Raw genomic sequence first — 12262 nt, forward strand, 5'->3', positions numbered from 1 at the left:
TCGGGTGTCATACAAGATCATTTTACAGTAGTGATGCCTGTGTGTTCAGCGGCTGCAACAGCACTACAGCAATAAAATTCTTGTTCATTGAGCTGAGCCAGGTTAAAGCTCGGTGATACATTTCCAGGAAATACTCTAAGTACTACATTCTTGGATGTAGTACGTAGAGTATTTCCTGTACAGTACTACATCCAAGATTGTAGTACTGTAAGCTGTCTAAAGCCCACGTCATTGGCAGGCATTTCTTCACTATGGTGGAATATCTGGTCTCTCTCAGTAGGAGCTTGCGGCTGAGATACAGCACAGGTCTCTCCCCCCCCCTCTTTCACTTTATGCTAACACAGCTCCAATCCCAACACTGGATGCATCTACTTGGACCAGGAATGTTTTCTCAAAATCTGTTCTGATCGGGACTGAGTATGTGCACAGGCAGGTCCTAGGGGCTGTGAAGGGCATTTCACATTTGTCTGTCCCTTGTACAGGATTTCAGGCAGTTTTATAGTGAGGTTGGCGAGTGGAGTGGCCACGTTGGGAAAATCTGGTATAAACCTTCAATACCAACCCAACAGTCCAAGAAATGATGAAATTTGCTTTTTTATCGTTGGTCTCAGCCTGTTTGTGATGGTTTTTACCATGTCCAGCTGTGGTGAGATTCTACCTTTACCCAGTTTATGCCCCAAGACTGGGTCTTCCTCCTTAGCCCACTCACACCTGGAAGCCTTCAGGATGCATCCCGCCATCTCAATGATGCCCAAGACCTTATACAGTGGTCTGGTGGTCTTCTCAGCTGGTGCTGTAAATAACATCATTGAGAGAGGCAGCAGCAAACATCTCACACCAATGCAGCAGGATGTCCATTAGACGCTGAAACACTGCTGGAGCCTCATGCAGTCCAAATGGCATAACTGTAAACTGGTACATGCTCAGTCCATTGGATGCACAAAGGCAGGAAATGGCCCAGGCACCAGTGACCAGTGTAATGATAAACGTGGCCTTAGAGGTGGGTGGTATGGCGATATTTTATTGTAACTGGTTACAGTTGTACCCATGATACACATTTCAAAGGTACGACAATACAGCGCTACATTTACTTTTATTTAGCAGAACCTTTTGTCCAAAGCCATATACAAGAAAGGTATATAGCACATTACAAACAGATGTGATGTTGAGGAGCTGACTAGGTATATGTGCTGCTAAAGTGAGCTTCCAATGAATGTCCAGGTACAAGTGCACTACTTAACACTATTATAATGACAGAACAAACCGCCACGCACCTATCATGTGATGTCTGCATATTCGGGAAGCTGCAACAGACTGACATGGGATGAAAGTGTCCAAAAGTGAAAAAAGCTGGAAACCGTCACCATTTTTCTGTTGGGGGTGGTGCTGCAAGGTGGACCTGGGGAGGGTAGGAGGGAGATCTTAAGTGGCCTTCTTCACAATTTGTGGTGCGGGGGGGAGGGGGTGGTGGCATTTTTACAAACAACAAAAAATGCAGACTGGAATGACTTCATGCACTAACATAGAACTGCATTTCAGTTTCCCCGATCTTATTTAGTACCACATGATCCAAACAATTCTATCAGAATTTGTTTTTCAAACCAGAATCAGTCTATTTCACAGAATCATCTGTTAGAGCCAATATTTTTTCCAGTCATTACAGCAAACACAAACTTGTGTTTGAGTCTTTCAGTTGTCATGTGCAAAACTGTAAGTTCATGCATATAACCCATACGTCATGTATGTTTTTTTTTACCATCCAGGCATTTTAACTTGGTTAAAAAAAGAAACTTCATATACGAGGTACCACTGGGCTGCCAAAAATACTGTACTTGTGTCACAGGGCAAACAGCACATGGTTCCTAGATGGGTTAGCTACTGCTACACTGTTGAATAAACAGATTGTGCAGCTTGGCTGATGAAGAAGGACTGATTGCAAAAACGGTTCTACTTTGGTAGTGTGGAAATGGTTTGTATGTAATGGTTTGTATGAAATTAATTTAAGATCATAACTAAAGTTCTCTAAACCAGTTCCTAATTAATTTGGTTAAATATGACATTTAAGTATTTTTTTTTAAATACAAGGAACGACACACATACAGTGCCTGTGGCTGTCTAACTGGATTTCATCTTTGTCCAGTGTGTGGTTCCTTACACTGAAAATGCCTGAATAATCAATAGCAGACTGATAAAACATGAAAGCACAAGCTGAGAGAGGCAGCCTGTTGAAACTTATCATGCACAGCAGAGGAAGTCAGGGTTGCACAATTGTGGTCAGTGGAGAACCTTTGTAATTCAGCCAGAAATAATTGTCTGTAACAAGCTTTGCACACATCATACACATACTGTTGTTCTGTAGTCATATATAAACACACATACTTTCAGTTTTTCCATATGCTATGTCAACAAGATGCACCTTAATTTCAGTTTATCAAGACACCCTGGACAGAGAGCCCATCTCTGCAGGCTAAATGTTCAGACACAAATGAACAATATAAACATTCTAGTTTGCCAAGCCATATGTTTTATATGTTTTTTACTTTTAATGGGCACGTTAAACCTGGACCATGGAGAAATGGAAGAAGGTGGACAGGTCTGATGAGTCATGTTTTCTGTTACATTATACAGAGGCCAGATGCACGCCGCTTACCTGAGGAAGAGAGGGCACCAGGATGCATTATGGGAAGAAGGTGGACAGGTCTGATGAGTCATGTTTTCTGTTACATTATACGGAGGCCAGATGCACGCCGCTTACCTGAGGAAGAGAGGGCACCAGGATGCACTATGGGAAGAAGCCAAATCAGTGGAGGCATAGGGAATAGGGGGGCTAGCAACCAAAAATCAATATAAACTTTATTATACAATTCATCTTGCACCTATAGTTTTAGGACAAGAATAGTATGTAAAAATAGAAGTGTTTTTCACTTTGCATCTTCACATGATCTTAGATCAGGAGTGGGCAATCTTATCCACAAAGGGCCAGCGTGTATGCAGGTTTTTGAGATAACCTTTAGGTCAGCTGTTCAAAGCCAGATGTGAGGACTCTTCAGCCAATCAGTCTTCTAATTATTAATCTAATTAGGGAGTTGCAGCAAAATCCCACAAACCCTATGGCCCATTCTGGACAAGATTGCCCACCCCTGTCTTAGATGATCATGTTCCAGCTCTTGCTTCTCTTTGGTGGTTTTGCTGGATGGGTTACCAGTTGGTAATGCTGGTGTGGCCAGCCTGTCTATCTGGTAATGCTGGTATAACCAGCTAAACCAGCTAAAATGACCATCTAGAATGACCCATGTCGCCCTGTCCTATGTGTCTTGTCCCCATTTGGCCACCAGGTGTCACTGGTCGTCCTGCTTCCTCCTTTCCATCTTGTAGCCCTTCAGCCTTAGTGTACTTCCCTGTTCCATGGGCCACCACGTAGCTCAGTGGGTTGAACATACGGCTCAGAGGCTAAACCCCTATAGTGGTGAATTTGTTATTTAAACTTTATTAGTTTTCTGTTTCCTTAGTATCTCTTATTGTTTCTTTGTGTCCCCATTTTATGTTTACCCTGCTCGTGATGTGAAGACCCCTCTCCATAGTAATAAACATGAATGTCAGAACAGCTGGCACCAAATTGCCAGGTCTTTGAAAGTGAATTTGGAGACAAACAGGACGAAATGGAAGCAGATTTGAGATACGTGGGTGCAAAGCGGAAAATGGCCAAGAGAAGAAGTGAGAATTTGGCCGAAGCTGTTTTGCCCTGAAATCGTCAAACGTCTTGCATGACTGCAAAACTATGTCACCCATCCTCCAACCTAAACAAACCTCAGGACTGAGGTGAGTGCAGAAGCATCATGTTTAATCCTTAGAACCCAACAAATGCAAAATACATTGATTTTCGCACCCAGTAATCTCAGGCTCATTACTTTGGATGAATCACATATCGTTGGAATTGAGAGAACTTACTTGATCTGGTCTGCAACATTGTGTGCTAAAGTATTCCAGAGTAATCCTGTGCGCAATGAGGCATTTATTTTGAACATTTTCCACCAAAACATACCCCTAATAATCCATGAAACATCAATATTATTCACACTATACAGAAAACAGAAAACATATTTGCTTCCGTAATGATCCACGTACTACCCTTCTCGGGAAAACAATATTTATTTTATAATTAATTTAAGCCTTTGAATAACTGAATAGAAAACTCTCAAAAATTGGTTGAAGTTCTACTAGAAATAATGACAAAACGCAGCATTCTATTTATTAAGAATACAATCACTTGATATTTTCATAATATTTATTCACAAAAGTTTGTATGTTTGATGTTAAGTTCCGTCAAAACAGTTGGAATAGAAGGCACCCATCGTGTAATTGGAGCAGCTCCCACATGTAAACACAATGACATGCTGCAGCGTTGGTTTATTGTTTGAGGCTAAAATGCCAACTAAAAGTATCATTCTCATCATAGCGTATATAGGCAGAAAAACAACAGCGATAAACATTCAGCATTAGACTCTAATACTGTCTGTTATGTCTGTGTTAGTCAGTGGATCATAAACAAAGCAATGCATTTCTATTTCAATTTCTTTCAGATTATAAACATTTATACACACACAGTGCTGCTTGAAAGTTTGTGAACCCTCCAAACATGGTTTAAATCCCAATTTAATTTAATGGAATGCCATATCCATTTATTTTTTGCCTGATTGTAGACACATGTACATTTATCCCAGATGCTGTCAGAGAGGTCTGCAACTCTCTGGGGGTGATGTGTGGGTTGGCCTTCACCTGAATTATTATTTTTCTGGTACTTCTTGGTGAAAGCTTTGATGGCCGTCCACTTCTGGGCAGAGTTGCGGTGACGCTGAGTGTGACGCTGAGTGTGATGCTGAGTGTGATGCTGAGTGTAATGCTGAGTATGATGCTGAGTATAATGCTGAGTATAATGCTGAGTATAATGCTCAGGATGATACTGAGTGTAATGCTGAGTGTGATGCTGAGTATGATGCTGAGTGTGATGCTGAGTATGATGCTGAGTGTGATGCTGAGTATGATGCTGAGTGTGATGCTCAGTATGATACTGAGTGTAATGCTGAGTGTGATGCTCAGTGTGATACTGAGTGTGATGCTGAGTGTGATGCTGAGTGCCCTCCCTTAGTAAATGATTTGTCTTACAGTGGATGGATGGAGCTGGAACCTTTTGGAGATGGTCTTGTAGCTTTCCCCAGACTGATGGGCTGTCACCACCTTCTTCCTGATGTCCTCGGATGTCTCCTTTCCTCTTGGCGTTGTTGATCTGTGTGCTTTATGCCTTGGCACGACAATAGTTTGGGTTGGTTCCCTCTCTCCTTTAATCAGTGCTGCTCAAAACCTTTCCCAGTGATGTCTCATTTGATTGGTCTGCTTAATTGATTACTTCAGCACCCACATGTGTTTCACTTGAGTCTATTACCTACCTGTACTTGGTTCACATATTTTTGCACATATTCTGATTAAATGTTTCACTTAGTCTGCTGGCTACTTACACAGTTCCCTTAAAACAAGTACATGGAATTTGGGTTTTGGTGGGAGAGCCCTGGTCATATTTCCAAGCATACAATTAAATCGATCCACATTCCCATTTCCCATGGGGTGAAATGGTGATTTTTTAACACCAGTAAGTTAACACACCTCAGTGATCAAGCTACTCTCAAAGTTTTTGCCCTTTTTTGAGTGAAGACATTCAGGGAAGCCAGACACAGAAAAAGCTGTTAGTAAATTAATGTACCTCAGTCTTAGCTGACTGGATGGGACAAAAATTGGCCTGTGACAAATGGTGAAATGGTTAGTCACCACAAGCACATCCAGCGACTTGTTAGAGGAATCCTACATTGACTAAAAATCTAGAGCAGGGGTGTCAAACTCCAGTCCTGCACAGTTTTTGGTTTCCCCTCATTTAACACACCTGGTTCAATTCCTTGTGCTAATTACCACACAGCTCTAGAGCTGAATCATTTATGGTGAAACAGGGAAAGAACTAAATTACACAGGACTCCGGCCCTCCAGAGCTGGAGTTTGACATCCATGGTCTAGAGCAGGGGTTCCCAAACTTTTCAGCTCACGACCCCCAAAATAACCGTGCCAGTGACTCGTGACCCCCACTATCCTCGGAAGTGGTTAAAATATACAAATGTTGCGCGCAACAGTGCACATGCGCCAATAGGCCTATCCAAACAAGAGCATGACAACACAAAAGAACAGAACGCTCTAACAACCATATAACTTTTTTTTTAATTGTTATGTACTCATTCGTTTAATTTCAACAAAACACCTCACCTAATGAGATGGGTGGGCACTATGCGTGGAGCACAGCAAGTCCATTCTTGGGTTTATTTTGGAGACCGCGACTCGGAGATCATCCTCCACGTTCAGTCGCGACCTGTATTTATTTTTAATGTACGTGAGTGCAGAAAAAGTCTTTTCGCACAAGTAGTGCTTCAGATCTCCGCTTTCCTCCGCTGGCCTATCTGCGTTGTCATTGGTCGATATTAACCAACGTTTCATTTCAACAAAAATAATATCCTAAGCATAAAGCGATGAAAATGTCGGAATGTTTAACATGGTGCTGTAAATTCTGCTGCAACTGACGCTATTGATGTGTCGTTAATCTGTCGTAATCACCTCAGGTGTCGCGATCAAACGGAAAGAAATTTGAAAAGCTGATGCTTTTTAATTTGCATGTTTTTTTTAAATGTAACTATTAACTACTACTTTTTATCTTTTGTTAGTTATGGATAAAATGTTAATTTAAAATGTTAAAATGTTGATAAAATGTTATTTCTAATAGTTAAAAAAAAATTATTTGATTTCTTGGAAATCATCTCGTGACCCCCCCCCCCCCCCTCAACATCTCACGACCCCCCAGAGGGTCGTGACCCCTACTTTGGGAACCACTGGTCTAGAGGTTGTGATGCTCTCATGCGGCACTCTGGCGTCTGGCTCAGACAACTTGCTGAAGACACAGTGGTGGCAGCATCTCACATACTTCTTCAGATGCACCTCACTTCCATTCTGATTGAACCACTGCCTAGCCAGATACGAAATGCACTGTTGGCCTTGGTATCTGGCTTCGTCAAAAACTCCCATTGAAGTGCAGATAGAACAACATACTGGTAAGTTTTAGTCTTCACAGTGTGGTTATGAGACACAATACAGCCCCAGCACAGGAAATAAGCTTCTCCCAAAGCCTCAGGAGCCTCCATCAGCAGATTTATCTGCACGCTTCCTCCATGAAGGATGCCTCCTGTGCTCCACAAAGTACAGCACCCAATTCGGACAGGAGTAAGCCTGCTGTAATTCTATGGACTGGTCCCTAGAGGGGGCAAACCTCAGAAAGCTGAAGGAGCCGAATGCACGGTACTAACTGAGGCAAAAGGGGGGCGGGCACACAGTCAAGCACAGAGTTCCAGAACAGTATGACCCTCCTGCTGTAAGATGGAAGAACCTGTAAACATGGACTTTTGACTATGAATTCTCATCCATCTCAGATCACTCTATTAACTGGAATAAATCAACTGTACTTTCTGTATTTAAAGACTTCCAGTTCAACCCAATGGTTTCACAAAAATCTGGGAACATTAAATACCTGGGCATTAACATATCCGCCAAGCTGTCTGATTTAATACAGTTAAATCACACTCCAATACTTAAAACAATAGAAGATGATCTCACTAGGTGGAGTACTCTACCCATTTCACTTATGGGTAAAGTAGCAACAATTACAATGATGATCTTACCAAAAATTAACTATATATTTTCAAGGATTCCGACTTATCCTCCCCATGCCTGGACTCTATAATTTCTACATTTTTATGGAAATCTAAACCACCATGAATAAGTGAAAGAACATTACAAAAACCCAAAAATCGAGGTGGCCTCAAGCTTCAAAATATCTACAACTATTATCTTGCCAGTAGAAAACAATATACTAACAATAACAAACTTTCAAAAACTTCCATCCCAAAAACTACTCTCCAGAATTTATGTATGGTTGTCAGAGTCTGAGCTTACTTTCGCCCTCCCAACCCTCAAATGGGAAAAAGATTTACTGCTTAACACAGACTCTAATGTAAGGGATAAAACTTTCCCCAATTATACAGGTTTGTCACCTGGCTAAACTGGGCACCAGATACAGTATAAGAAACAGCTCACAACAAAAATATGGAAATAAGCATTTATTATTAAAATTCCACAGTTCAGTGTCCCTGCCCTAAGTAGTAAGCAGAGCGCCAGGCAACACCGCAACCCCCACACAATGCTCTAACACAGCAATCTCTAAAACACTTATTAGAATATTTCACAATCAACTAAAACACACTGTTAGACTCCACATGTGTATAATAAAAGGGCCTGGACAGCTCACATCCGTAACCAGGGTCAGGAATACAAATTAACATGTGGTTCCTCCTAACAAACAAATACACAAACAAAAGAAAGAAATCAATTCACATTAAACAATCTTATTTAAAATTAACTAGTCGGGGGAAGACATCGCAATCCCCCTAAAACACATAAACTAATAACCCCACTTCTAGCAGGAACCACAAACCTTTCCTGTGGCGCCTGGAGTCCACGCCGCTGCCACCGAACGCCGACTTGCGCCGTTAACTTCCTAACCCGGTACCCCCCGCCAGTACTCATTTATTCCCGATACCTCTGGGGCACCAACCCTCGTGTTACTCGCGAAGACCGCCGCGCAGGCAATTGCCCCTGTCCCTCTGCTGATCCCTGGGTTGGAGGAGAATTATGTTCTTGCTCTGAAGGACACAGGGCCCCTGGAGTACCTCCATACCCCATAACCCAAGGGTAGGCCCACCAGTCCTTCCAGCCACTGGTCACTGCTGGCCTCTCTACCACCGTTTCCCCTGCTACAGTGGTCAAAACCTGGTCAAAGTAGACTGATTTTTTTTGTTGGTTTCCTAAGTTTATTATGTAGTTGTGATAAGAGACAATCACATATTGTTATTCCTTATATTCCTATTTTTTTTATTCCACTCACTTTTTCTAGACACTCCTCCTACATTTTCTGCGGAAATGCATCTCTAGTTATTTATGCAATTGTTTATATTTTTATATGTTTACATAGTAATAAAGCTGTTACTTTTCCAACCCTATGCAAATGGATATATTAATATTTATGCTAAAACCTTTAAAAACTTTGGCCAAAACTTTAATGCAAGCAGCTGTAGAGGTATTGGTAAAACCTCCACATGGTTACTTGTGTGGTTGAATGAGGTAGCATTCCCACATGGGCCTCATATGGGCCAAAATATGGGGCCCATATGGATCCCATCGAAATCTGCAGCCAAGAATCATATGGGCCCCATGTGGGCCAGCCCAGAAAACCCAAATGGGTTCAGTATGGGTTATTGCTGGGCCCCACTACCTGGGCACAATGTGGGCCAGCCCATATGGGCAAAGATGTGGGATTTATCTGGGCCCCACATGGGCCACATTACCTGGGCACAATGTGGGCCATCCCATATGGGCAAGGATGTGGGATTTATCTGGGCCCCACATGGGCCACATTACCTGGGCACAATGTGGGCCATCCCATATGGGCAAGGATGTGGGATTTATCTGGGCCCCACATGGGCCACATTACCTGGGCACAATGTGGGCCATCCCATATGGGCAAGGATGTGGGATTTATCTGGGCCCCACATGGGCCACATTACCTGGGCACAATGTGGGCCATCCCATAAGGGCAAGGATGTGGGATTTGTCTGGGATATGCAAAATCAACAGTATGCAAGTCTGATTGCATGTTTTTGATTACACAGTTAAAATGACAACTTTTGCATTTTGCATACTCAAAGAACATATATTACGTTTCACAGAGAAATGTGGTTAGTGTTTTCACAATCCTGCTAATTTAAACTGTGGCATCCATAGTACAGTAGCTGGTATTTGGAATGATCGGTACTGGATATTATATTAAGATTATTTACACATGGTAACTAAATGAAATTGAGCAAACAGTGATGAGTTTTACAGGTAAACTGTAAAATAACAAACTGATAAGTTAAACTGTGGCTGGACCAAAAGTAAAGAAGCAGATAGGCCTAAAATCAGTTTTATGCAATATTTATTTAAGGAAAAAATCACACATTGACATCACAATTAAATAAAAAATCAGTTTAAATTTATTTTACAAATTAAAAAATCCTCTTAGTCCACCAATTCCACTATCCCCTGTTTTGAAGGGCCACTCTCATGCTCTGCCTCTTGTCTACGTCTCTTCTTCCGCCTTTTAAATCACGTGCATTGTAGAGGAATGAGGTAATGCTTCCTTTCACCTCATCTTTTGTAGCCTCTTTCGTTTTTGAATTTTGCCACACAGCACCTGAAAAAAAAGGTGATGAGGATTAATCTAATTAAATTTGTGCATTCCATTTGGCAGTAGTTGATATTTTATCTGTTTATCTAAAAACAATTTAATTATTATGTCAGTAAATCCCAGAGTACAAGTTTAAAATTACCAACCTAACAATTACCAACCTAAAAATACAATAATATCTGCATCTCTGTTGTACTGGGAACAGCAGAGCATAAAAAAATTAAAACTGAAAAAAACTAATGTTAAATATATTACCACTTCTCAATTTATTCAAAACTTTGCCAGTCTGCCAATTAATTTACCGCGATGTACGTAAATTTGAGCCCTCCTTCCTCTTCCTCAGTCCCCCCCCCCCGTAATTTACGACCAAGCTTCTACTCATCTTTATGGTGTTTCTTTGCAAACAGGATTCGGCTTTTAAAACACCTCTCCCCCAGGCCCGTTAAGGTGAAGGAAGAGAGACGCTAAAGCAAGGCGCCGGGAAAATGCTTGAAACATGCAATATGTCCATCATGTGCATTTAAAAAGGACGTTCTGAAATAATTATCAAAAAGGAACTAGATTAAATTGGCAAATAACATTTGTTCTCCCGCTGAATTGAGTTCTAATTTAATAATCATCTTACATGATGTTACAAAAAAATGGTCACAAATGTCTTAAACTGATCTGACTATAATATTGTACTTTATACTTTAACATCTATCACAGTATAGATTGAACGGCGGTTTATGACCCCCTTTCGCCTTCAGAACTGCCTTAATTTTACGTGGCATTGATTCAACAAGGTGCTGAAAGCATTCTTTAGAAATGTTGGCCCATATTGATAGGATAGCATCTTGCAGTTGATGAAGATTTGTGGGATGCACATCCAGGGCACGAAGCTCCCGTTCCACCACATCCCAAAGATGCTCTATTGGGTTGAGATCTGGTGACTGTGGGGGCCATTTTAGTACAGTGAACTCATTGTCATGTTCAAGAAACCAATTTGAAATGATTCGAGCTTTGTGACATGGTGCATTATCCTGCTGGAAGTAGCCATCAGAGGATGGGTACATGGTGGTCATAAAGGGATGGACATGGTCAGAAACAATGCTCAGGTAGGCCGTGGCATTTAAACGATGCCCAATTGGCACTAAGGGGCCTAAAGTGTGCCAAGAAAACATCCCCCACACCATTACACCACCACCACCAGCCTGCACAGTGGTAACAAGGCATGATGGATCCATGTTCTCATTCTGTTTACGCCAAATTCTGACTCATTTGAATGTCTCAAGAGAAATCGAGACTCATCAGACCAGGCAACATTTTTCCAGTCTTCAACTGTCCAATTTTGGTGAGCTCGTGCAAATTATAGCCTCTTTTTCCTATTTGTAGTGGAGATGAGTGGTACCCGGTGGGGTCTTCTGCTGTTGTAGCCCATCCGCCTCAAGGTTGTGCGTGTTGTGGCTTCACAAATGCTTTGCTGCATACCTGGGTTGTAACGAGTGGTTATTTCAGTCAAAGTTGCTCTTCTATCAGCTTCAATCAGTCGGCCCATTCTCCTCTGACCTCTAGCAACAACAAGGCATTTTCACCCACAGGACTGCCGCATACTGGATGTTTTTCCCTTTGCACACCATTCTTTGTTAACCCTAGAAATGGTTGTGCGTGAAAATCCCAGTAACTGAGCAGATTGTGAAATACTCAGACCGGCCCATCTGGCACCAACAACCATGCCACGCTCAAAATTGCTTAAATCACCTTTCTTTCCCATTCTGACATTCAGTTTGGAGTTCAGGAGATTGTCTTGACCAGGATCACACCCCTAAATGCATTGAAGCAACTGCCATGTGATTGGTTGATTAGATAATTGCATTAATGAGAAATTGAACAGGTGTTCCTAATAATCCTTTAGGT

The sequence above is a fragment of the Paramormyrops kingsleyae genome, chromosome 4 (genome assembly GCF_048594095.1).
Source record: "Paramormyrops kingsleyae isolate MSU_618 chromosome 4, PKINGS_0.4, whole genome shotgun sequence".
Taxonomy (NCBI): domain Eukaryota; kingdom Metazoa; phylum Chordata; class Actinopteri; order Osteoglossiformes; family Mormyridae; genus Paramormyrops; species Paramormyrops kingsleyae.